The sequence below is a fragment of the Phalaenopsis equestris genome, unplaced genomic scaffold (genome assembly GCF_001263595.1).
Source record: "Phalaenopsis equestris unplaced genomic scaffold, ASM126359v1 Scaffold000002, whole genome shotgun sequence".
Classification (NCBI taxonomy): domain Eukaryota; kingdom Viridiplantae; phylum Streptophyta; class Magnoliopsida; order Asparagales; family Orchidaceae; genus Phalaenopsis; species Phalaenopsis equestris.
This window is the reverse complement of record NW_018164444.1, coordinates 53,544,721-53,555,609: the sequence shown is the minus strand read 5'-3', so window position 1 is coordinate 53,555,609 and position 10,889 is coordinate 53,544,721. Positions and strand designations below refer to the sequence as shown.

Sequence of the window (10,889 nt, the reverse complement as noted above, 5' to 3'; positions counted from 1 at the left end):
AAAAAAAATATACAAGCCAATTAATTTTTAAATTTTATATGAATTAGATTTAGAATTTTTTAAGTGGGTTTTGAGTGACTACAAACACATTTTTTATTTTAGTGTAAAAATAGAGTGTAAAATAATTTTTTTTTTAATTTTAAAATTAATTTGAAAAAATTTAAGAGTGTTTATTATTATTTAAACAAATTAATTGTTGAAGACTTCGACATGTTAATCAATCCAGATTTTGCTTAATTTTATAAATCAAAATATGTGAAAGTAAATAGCATATGTGCAACACATGTTTTATCTATTTTCTTAAAAAAAAAATATTTTAAGTGAATTATAAGAAAAATTCAGAAAAATTATATAATCATTTAAAGTAATTATAACTGTCTTAAATAAAAACATATTTGTTAAGCTGTATTTCGTAAAGTTTTAATTTATATAAATCTCAAAATTATTAAATTTGCTTTATGATAAATATAATAAATGTGTAAATATTTTAAAAATTATATTTATCTAATTTCTAAATGAATATAACGTGCTTAAAATTAATTTTCTAATAATTTTAATATTTATATCAATTAATGAAAATTTGTTTCAAGTAAATTAACTTTATAATAATGGACAAATTATCTCCATGTAAAAGAAAAGCTAGTTGTGTTGGAGGTACAGTCCTTACTAAAATCAGTCCTGTATTCCTCCCCATTGCCGCCAAACTGTGTGTTGGACTATATATATATATATATATAAACCTATTTTGTATGTGGGGACCACCCATGCATGTAGTTAGAGTTTACCAGCTTTCTGATCCTGGTTGTGATTAGGGTTGTAAACTAGTCGAGTTTGGGCGAGCTCAGACTTGGCTGGTGTTCGACTCGTTCGAAATTGGTTCGTAAACACTGTGTTCGTGTTCGGCTCGAAAAACTTATTAGTGTTCGTGTTCGGCTCAAAATTGACTCGTTAAAATATAATATTATTATAATTATTAATTTTTTGAATAAAAATAAAATAATATTTTTTTCTGAAAAAACTTTGGGATGAATTAATTATTTAAAGATATATATACAAGCTCATTAATTGTAAAAAAATTATATGAATTAGATTTAGAATATTTGAAATGAGTTTTGAGTGATTATAAACACATTCACAGTTCTTATACATGTGAAGATACAGAAAATAACCTAAGATTAAAGTTTACTTAACATGTATTATCCTCTAATAATACCTCAAGTAAATGTTTTTTTAATTTTTTTCTAACGTGTGTGATTCTTAAAATTGAGTTCACAAAAAAATATGGGCTCATCATTGGGGCTAATAAGTTGAGTTTTAAGACTTTATTTAGTTCTCTTATTGTTCATTTGGATAGAGAATTAAATGTCACATTTGTTTAACATTTATTTATTTATTTATTTATTTATTTATTTATTTGAAAAACTCAATTACCTATTAATTGCATTGAAAAAATACCAGATATTCCCCGAAGCTATGTTTATATGAGCGGATTGTCACCTCCCAAAAGAGTCCTTGTGGGTGGTGGGCAGCCCAGGACTTAAATACTGCTTTTCGACCCTCCACCTAGCCAATGTGAGACTATTTGTCTGTGAAATTCTCCTCCACCCAATCACGTGACGCCCTCGTCACGGATCGGCTCCGGATAGTCCACACACCTGACAGACAGTAATCTGCTTTGATACCACTTGTCACCTCCCAAAAGAGCCCTTGTGGGTGGTGGGCAGCCCAAAACTTAAATACTGCTTTTCGGCCCTACATCTAGCCCATGTGGGACTATTAGTCCGTGACAGGATGCATGAAATGGAAACTGTTCGTGGGCCCTTAAAAGTACTATAACCAATGGAAGGCGGAAATACAATATAATTAGTTTCAAACGTCAATGTAATCTCAAGATATTTAAATCTTAAAAAATTTTAAGATTTAAACAAACTATCATTAAATGCATGGCTCCATCATATGAAATGCTAAGCACATAATTCACGATGAAAGCATGCAGCAAAGATCATTATATTCCCTCTGCATGCTCAACTCACTTATTGCATAATACGTACGCAAAAACCTAACATGGCACTACTGGTTTGATGAAGAAAATGGAGGTAGCCAGAGGCTGGCCTGGGAGCTACTTGGGGCATTCCTTCTCGCACTTGGCTTGAGTGTCAAAGTTCAACGGGCAACCGTCCCATTTCGGACAGCAATAACAAAGCCCTCCGGGAGTATGATAGCATGGAACAGGAGTACAATATCCATAATGCTGCTCTTTATTCACTCCCATCTCATCATGTGCCCCATCAGCACCTGAAATTTTACATACATGCATGCATGAACCTACCCAAATATATACATTTACAAAGAGAGAGAGAGGAAATGAAAAAGGTAATTAATTCGCACGCTCACCCTGCTCCAGCAAAGAGAGCTGCAAGGAGCAAGGAGAAGAGAGCGAGCCAAGCCATCAAGTTTGATGATTTCTGAGCCATTTTAATCTTCACTAGTCTTCAAAATTGGTGGATATATATTATTAGAGATATGAGGAGTCAGGAGTAGTGAAGATTTTATAGAAGACCGATATCCCAAAAACAGGCTGAACGTAGGATGGAAGACGATCCCTTTCTTCTTGATTTTCCTTTTTTGAGGGTGGGGAACATATAAAAGTCTCAGCGATTAATTAACCCCGCCTTTCGATATCTCTGCTTTTCAAAAGAACTCTTACATTTGGAAAGAACGCTTTTCACCTGCATGTGCACGGTTATTTTTTTATTTTCATTTATATTTAATTGCCAAAAGTGTAAAGTCTGTAAATTTAAATTAACTAATAATTAGTTCAATTTTAACTTTTACAACAGTTGTTATTATAACTTCCATTATGCAGTTTTAAACGAAATTTTCTACTAAAAAAGCACAAACTTTAATCAGAACGAGGAAAAAATTTTAGAACAAAATGCTTAATTAATTTTATATTTAAGATATTTATCTAGAATCAAACTTTATTTATTTATTCATTTATTTATTTTAAGAATCAATTTAAAATTTCTATCACAAAAAATTGTAAAATGTGGAATTGCACGTACTAAGCCACGTGCACGGTTATGCAATTGCCACAATTAAGCTTTGAAATCATCTCACGAGAAATTTCTCCAGATGAGCGCAGTTATTTTGCCCATTGTGATTCGAAGTTGAAAGCAATTTGGGATTTTTTTCAAATCAATTGGTATCTGAAGCGAACCAGTTAATCTAATCTTAAAACGATATTAAATCATCATTAATGCAAACTCAATCGATTCCGTTTGGTTTCAACACCATTTCTGCCTTGAGAACATAACTTTTTGGTTTATAATATATTTTTTAAACAGCGGCTTACTTGAATCTCAATGCTTATCTGCACATAAGCACAACGAGACGTGATATTTTTTTGCCCTACAACTGTCATTTTCAGAATTACTGTGGAAGAAACTATAAAGACCTATATGTCATCTACAAAATCTGCAGGACGGATGCTTAAAAACAAAAATGGCGAAGCCGAAGCGCAATCACAGTTCCCGATAGAGTCCATTTGTACACAAGTGTGACTTTAATCCCAACACCAGCCATTAAAGTTGACATTAGGTTTCTATTGACTAAGGTCTAGAATATATACAATCAAAACCCTCTAAATTTTCATGCCTTCATAATTATAGCTAATGTTCTACTTCTATGTAATGGAAACATCATAAGCAGAAAAGGAAAATGGTTCTTTCATAGTCTGGGAGAGTAAAGAGAGAATATAGAGAGAAAACCCTAATATTTATTCTCCTTAAGATTAAATGGAACACTTGCATCTTATGTTACCTGCTGCAAAGCACATATTACTAGGAGAGCCTCCGGAATCACTTTTATTTTTTTATTTTTTCATTTTTTTTATTTTATCTTAGTTATATTTTGTTTAAAATAAAATAAAATTGTCATATTAAAAACAAATATCTTAGTTATATTTTGTTTAAAATAAAATAAAATAAAATTGTCATATTAAAAACAAATAAACTTATTTAAAAAAAATTGATTAATATTTAAAGTCAAGAAATAAAATTAATCCCAAAAAGGCTCTAATATTTTAAAGGACATTTTATCATTTTAAAGCAAATTTTATTTTAAAATTTAAATATAATAAGAACATTATAAATATATTAATCTAATCATACTTAGAAATAAAAATTAATGTAAGATGACACTCTTGCATTCAAAAATAAATTTGCTATCCTTTTTTCAGGGAAAAGGTGAGCCCTAATAGTATTATGCACGATTCAAATATGTGATCTCACAGTGAGAAACAATACTCTCAACCATTATGACACAAATAAAGCTCGAGCTGAATAAAAATGCTCGAGCTATCCTTTTAGAACTAAATTTAGTTCATAAATAAAGCTCGAGCTATCCTTTTAGAACTAAATTTAGTTCATTTAACCATTGAGTTCTAAATAATCCATGCTTAATGTTTACCAATTTCATAGCAAATATATCCAAAATCTTGTTGCGTAAACCTTGGTAACTAATTCAACAAGAATATCAAATGGATGATGAATTATCAAACTATTAGGAATAAATGTGCAATTGATGCGTGCTAGAAAATTTGTGGCGGTAGAGTAACAAATTATTGTTTTAGTGTTGTACGAAAGTTCAACACACACACAGATGAAATAGAAAAAAAAATGTAATAATTCTAGAAATTTTAACGTGGAAAACCCGTTAAAACCCGTAAGGGGAAAGACCACGGGGTCTGGCCCACTTGCGGAAATCCACTATTAATTGATGATTGCAGAAATCTCTTTTTCCACATACGGGAAAGGGTAAATATATTTTTCAAGTTACAACGTCGACTGTCGGCGTCTAGTTGGTAGAGATTGAAGACGGTAGGTGGAGGATGACGATGGTTGGCGATGGTCAACGGTCGTCAGCAGTAGTCGACGACGGTCGACAGTGGTTGTCTGAGGTCGGCGGTGGTCATCAGCGATCAACGACGATCGACGACGATTGGTGATGATGCTGAGCTGCAGCTTCTCCTCGAGACCTCAGTCTCTCTCTAGACTCCCTCTCCTCTCATGAGAGGGATGAGACTTTATTTATAGGGTTCTGCGTGCAATTAATGCATGAATATAAACCACTTTGATCGAACATACGAGGTTTAATGGACATTTGAGTGCCTTAATGATGTCAGAATTTAGTGACCTTGGACTCGTTGAATTCGTCTTGTCAAGCCACTCGATTTGAGTATAAACTTGTCATATTTGACAGCCGTTTGACTTTCTAAATGTGGTTTAATGACTTGATATGGGCTTGATTTGACGTGGATCGAGCTAGTTTTCATATCATTAAGTTCGTCTCATTGAACATGTCAGTTTGACTATAAGTTTGTTGAAATCAAAGCTATGGATGACTTTTAATCAAGATTTGATGTTTCTTGCTTAAAATATCATCTAGAGATTCGTGTCATGCGTCGAGATTTATGTTGTATGATAAAAATTTATTGGTGGTGTATTAGTTGCCCCCTATTTTCAGGAGAGACCCTTTTTATCATCCAAAAATATCAATATCCAGAGTATTTATGTGTAAGAATATGTATATTACTTAGTTAATAATCATTTTTATTCTTATATAAATAGAAAGTTAAACTCAACTTAGTTGGTTAATATCTTATGTTTTATGTGGAAAAGGGGGGTTTAAATCCTGCCTAAAACTGAATAAATAATATTTTATAAAGGAATTTGAAGAAATTAAGGTATTCGAAAGAGCAAAAGAGAATGAATAAAAATTGAAAAGATTTTTTTTTATATAAAAAATTTTTATTCATTATTATTTATGAGCATTTAATGCTTGCACTTCTTTTTAATCTATATTAATGTGCATTTTTTGGCCAATGCACTTTTTGAGCCTATAAATAGGGGTCTAAAGGAGAGGATGGAGGTGCGGCGGTGCATTTTGGCGATGCGTTGCAGTTGTGCATTGTAGCAACGCGACACAGCGACGCGACATGGCGGTGCGGTGGGGCGGCTCGTTGCGGCGCAGCAGGGCAACCCGTTGTGGCGCAGCAGGGCAACCCGTTGTGGCGCAGCAGGGCAACCCGTTGTGGCGCAGCAGGGCAACCCGTTGTGGCGCAGCAGGGCAACCCGTTGTGGCGCAGCAGGGCAACCCGTTGTGGCGCAGCAGGGCAACCCGTTGTGGCGCAGCAGGGCAACCCGTTGTGGCGCAGCAGGGCAACCCGTTGTGGCGCAGCAGGGCAACCCGTTGTGGCGCAGCAGGGCAACCCGTTGTGGCGCAGCAGGGCAACCCGTTGTGGCGCAGCAGGGCAACCCGTTGTGGCGCAGCAGGGCAACCCGTTGTGGCGCAGCAGGGCAACCCGTTGTGGCGCAGCAGGGCAACCCGTTGTGGCGCAGCAGGGCAACCCGTTGTGGCGCAGCAGGGCAACCCGTTGTGGCGCAGCAGGGCAACCCGTTGTGGCGCAGCAGGGCAACCCGTTGTGGCGCAGCAGGGCAACCCGTTGTGGCGCAGCAGGGCAACCCGTTGTGGCGCAGCAGGGCAACCCGTTGTGGCGCAGCAGGGCAACCCGTTGTGGCGCAGCAGGGCAACCCGTTGTGGCGCAGCAGGGCAACCCGTTGTGGCGCAGCAGGGCAACCCGTTGTGGCGCAGCAGGGCAACCCGTTGTGGCGCAGCAGGGCAACCCGTTGTGGCGCAGCAGGGCAACCCGTTGTGGCGCAGCAGGGCAACCCGTTGTGGCGCAGCAGGGCAACCCGTTGTGGCGCAGCAGGGCAACCCGTTGTGGCGCAGCAGGGCAACCCGTTGTGGCGCAGCAGGGCAACCCGTTGTGGCGCAGCAGGGCAACCCGTTGTGGCGCAGCAGGGCAACCCGTTGTGGCGCAGCAGGGCAACCCGTTGTGGCGCAGCAGGGCAACCCGTTGTGGCGCAGCAGGGCAACCCGTTGTGGCGCAGCAGGGCAACCCGTTGTGGCGCAGCAGGGCAACCCGTTGTGGCGCAGCAGGGCAACCCGTTGTGGCGCAGCAGGGCAACCCGTTGTGGCGCAGCAGGGCAACCCGTTGTGGCGCAGCAGGGCAACCCGTTGTGGCGCAGCAGGGCAACCCGTTGTGGCGCAGCAGGGCAACCCGTTGTGGCGCAGCAGGGCAACCCGTTGTGGCGCAGCAGGGCAACCCGTTGTGGCGCAGCAGGGCAACCCGTTGTGGCGCAGCAGGGCAACCCGTTGTGGCGCAGCAGGGCAACCCGTTGTGGCGCAGCAGGGCAACCCGTTGTGGCGCAGCAGGGCAACCCGTTGTGGCGCAGCAGGGCAACCCGTTGTGGCGCAGCAGGGCAACCCGTTGTGGCGCAGCAGGGCAACCCGTTGTGGCGCAGCAGGGCAACCCGTTGTGGCGCAGCAGGGCAACCCGTTGTGGCGCAGCAGGGCAACCCGTTGTGGCGCAGCAGGGCAACCCGTTGTGGCGCAGCAGGGCAACCCGTTGTGGCGCAGCAGGGCAACCCGTTGTGGCGCAGCAGGGCAACCCGTTGTGGCGCAGCAGGGCAACCCGTTGTGGCGCAGCAGGGCAACCCGTTGTGGCGCAGCAGGGCAACCCGTTGTGGCGCAGCAGGGCAACCCGTTGTGGCGCAGCAGGGCAACCCGTTGTGGCGCAGCAGGGCAACCCGTTGTGGCGCAGCAGGGCAACCCGTTGTGGCGCAGCAGGGCAACCCGTTGTGGCGCAGCAGGGCAACCCGTTGTGGCGCAGCAGGGCAACCCGTTGTGGCGCAGCAGGGCAACCCGTTGTGGCGCAGCAGGGCAACCCGTTGTGGCGCAGCAGGGCAACCCGTTGTGGCGCAGCAGGGCAACCCGTTGTGGCGCAGCAGGGCAACCCGTTGTGGCGCAGCAGGGCAACCCGTTGTGGCGCAGCAGGGCAACCCGTTGTGGCGCAGCAGGGCAACCCGTTGTGGCGCAGCAGGGCAACCCGTTGTGGCGCAGCAGGGCAACCCGTTGTGGCGCAGCAGGGCAACCCGTTGTGGCGCAGCAGGGCAACCCGTTGTGGCGCAGCAGGGCAACCCGTTGTGGCGCAGCAGGGCAACCCGTTGTGGCGCAGCAGGGCAACCCGTTGTGGCGCAGCAGGGCAACCCGTTGTGGCGCAGCAGGGCAACCCGTTGTGGCGCAGCAGGGCAACCCGTTGTGGCGCAGCAGGGCAACCCGTTGTGGCGCAGCAGGGCAACCCGTTGTGGCGCAGCAGGGCAACCCGTTGTGGCGCAGCAGGGCAACCCGTTGTGGCGCAGCAGGGCAACCCGTTGTGGCGCAGCAGGGCAACCCGTTGTGGCGCAGCAGGGCAACCCGTTGTGGCGCAGCAGGGCAACCCGTTGTGGCGCAGCAGGGCAACCCGTTGTGGCGCAGCAGGGCAACCCGTTGTGGCGCAGCAGGGCAACCCGTTGTGGCGCAGCAGGGCAACCCGTTGTGGCGCAGCAGGGCAACCCGTTGTGGCGCAGCAGGGCAACCCGTTGTGGCGCAGCAGGGCAACCCGTTGTGGCGCAGCAGGGCAACCCGTTGTGGCGCAGCAGGGCAACCCGTTGTGGCGCAGCAGGGCAACCCGTTGTGGCGCAGCAGGGCAACCCGTTGTGGCGCAGCAGGGCAACCCGTTGTGGCGCAGCAGGGCAACCCGTTGTGGCGCAGCAGGGCAACCCGTTGTGGCGCAGCAGGGCAACCCGTTGTGGCGCAGCAGGGCAACCCGTTGTGGCGCAGCAGGGCAACCCGTTGTGGCGCAGCAGGGCAACCCGTTGTGGCGCAGCAGGGCAACCCGTTGTGGCGCAGCAGGGCAACCCGTTGTGGCGCAGCAGGGCAACCCGTTGTGGCGCAGCAGGGCAACCCGTTGTGGCGCAGCAGGGCAACCCGTTGTGGCGCAGCAGGGCAACCCGTTGTGGCGCAGCAGGGCAACCCGTTGTGGCGCAGCAGGGCAACCCGTTGTGGCGCAGCAGGGCAACCCGTTGTGGCGCAGCAGGGCAACCCGTTGTGAGTTTTCCAACCACACTTTGAGGGGAAGATTTTTATGCTTATGTGGTGACAATTTATGGAGACCCTCTGACAGTGGTACTGGAATTTTGGGGAGGCGATGTCGACTCTACTCGAAGATGAGATGATCTATTGTAGCCCTTGTGTTGGTATTTGTTGTTTTTTTAATTATCTGATGTAACATTTACAGATGATGATAATGTATTTCTTTGTACGTTTTTGACGTTGCTTCTGAGGCTTTTGTGGTTCAGGTCTTCCGAGGTTGTGCCCCCTTGGACTTATGCCTTCTAGGAGCTTGAACCATCTTCTGTGGTTCGTAGCCTTCTAAGGTCTTCGAGTGGAGACCCTGCCAACCACTTGCTCTCAGAAAATAGTTCTAGTGAGGACCCTGTCCACTGCTAGCATCCTATTGAGATTTGCTTCTTGGGCTTGTCTTCTAGGACATGGTTGAAAGGAGAATCCAATAAGGATGTAAGACCAGTTCTGGGCTCTATAACCGGAAATGTTCGACGGTATTAACTCGTAATGAACAGAGTCATATGAAATCCAATGAGGATGGTTAACCTATCCTAGATTGTTGGTCAAAGCTTTTGCTTGACGACCCTAACCTGTTATGGAAGAGACGAAGAAAATCCATAAAAAATTTTGGACCTATCCGAGGTTATATGTCAAAGCTTTTATTTGACGTTGGAGCCTATAATGGAAGAGATCGAATCGAGTCCTCCTGAGATCGATTAAGCCTAGAATGAGATGTCAGAGATGCTCTGTGTTTCTCAAAACTATGGCGTAGGTCGCAACGGACCGTATATTTTCTTGGAAATATGGGTGCAGTCATACTCAAGAAAAATGTTTGACAACTTATCAGTTGTTGTTTTTGAATCTTTTGCCCCTCAGCGAGGGTGTTTTCCATGTGAGCTTGTAAAATAGCCTATGAATGGATCCTTGAAGAGATCAACTTCCTAATCTGGTTGAAAAGAAACTCCAGTACGATGAGGGGCACTGAGGAAGCATTATTTGCGGCGAAGATTTCCCCCTACTATATGAGCGATTTTCGTAAACTTGTAATCTAAATGAAATGTGGGATGACATCCACACCACAGTCGTACCCGGGATGTTAACAGAAACGACATTTTGAGACTGCAGTGAATGTTGCTCCCCAGCCTGGAAGGACTGATTACAACTCTACTACAATCGTGCCCTGGACGTTGACGTGAACGACCTTTCAAGACTGCATTGAAGGTTGCCCCCCAGCTTAGAAGAAATTGTGACATACTTTATGTCTGAATATGATGCAATAAGACAACCCCATTACAGTCGTGCCAGGGACGTTGACGTGAATGAACATTTGAAATTGCAGTGAAGATTGCCCCCCCCCATTGAAGAATGCTTTGGAGATGACCTTCAAGATGCAAAGAAGATTATTCTACAATTGCATGATCTACATCATAGGGAAATGAAGTAGGGATTTGACGTCGCAGAGCTGAAGACAGTGTTGAATGGTGCTTCGTTTCCCACAGACGGCGCCAAACTGATGCGTGCTAGAAAATTCGTGGCGGTAGAGTAACAAATTATCGTCTTAGCGTTGTATGAAAGTTCAACACACACATAGATGAAATAGAAAAAAACGGTGATGACTCCAGAAAATTTTAAGTGAAAAACCCGTTAGGGAAAAACCACAGGATCTGGCCCAGTTGCGGAAATCCACAATTGATTGATGATTATAAAAATCCCTTTTCACACAGACGGGAAAGGGTAACTATATTTTTCAAGTTATAACGTCGACTGTCGGCATCTAGTTGGTGGGGGTTGATGACTGTAGGTGGAGGATGACGACGGTCGGTAGTGGTCGTCGGCAATCGACGGTGGTCGACGATGGGGGGCGGCGGTGGGCGGCGGGG

General features: G+C 44.3%; 1 long non-coding RNA gene across 1 annotated transcript in view; it reads right to left on the bottom strand.

Annotated features, from left to right (window-relative positions):
- Positions 1-1,882: 1,882 nt before the first annotated feature.
- Positions 1,883-10,889, bottom strand: part of LOC110034380 — a 36,567-nt gene continuing 27,560 nt past the window's right edge. Inside the window, exon 2 of the long non-coding RNA XR_002295050.1 lies at positions 1,883-2,729. This is a non-coding gene — a long non-coding RNA (uncharacterized LOC110034380). The remainder of the gene's footprint in view (positions 2,730-10,889) is intronic.